Below are 456 nucleotides of genomic sequence, written 5' to 3'. Positions count from 1 at the left end.
GGTTGTGGACCATATCTTATTATCTAGTCAGATATATTAAATTATGACAGAAGACCTCTCCAGAAGTCCACTGAGGGCACTTTATCAAAATAAGAACACTGCCAGATGGTCAAACAGCTGAGACAGGAAGGAGTGAGAGGAGTCTTTTCACCCAGTCCCATCTGTCCTTCTGAAAGTCAGAAGTTTTGTCAAACTCACCCAGTCCTTAAGGAAGTTAGGGAAGATGTGTCTCCTAGGGCTCTCCTTCCTCTTCCTATGCTGAACAACCTACAAAGTTGTAACAGGACCACAACATGCCTATGACAGGCCTTGACCACACATCAAAGGACAGAGCATAAAAAGCAGCTGCCAGAGCTGAAAGAATGAATGTTTACTCTTCCACCTTGCAAAAAAAGAGTATTGATTCTCTCTACTTGCTCCTGTAACTTGGCTGACAGGTTTGTAGGACAGCAGGAA

The sequence above is a fragment of the Chaetura pelagica genome, unplaced genomic scaffold, assembly GCF_000747805.2.
Source record: "Chaetura pelagica isolate M959 unplaced genomic scaffold, ChaPel_1.0 scaffold48, whole genome shotgun sequence".
Lineage (NCBI taxonomy): Eukaryota > Metazoa > Chordata > Aves > Apodiformes > Apodidae > Chaetura > Chaetura pelagica.
This window is presented reverse-complemented; position numbering follows the sequence as displayed.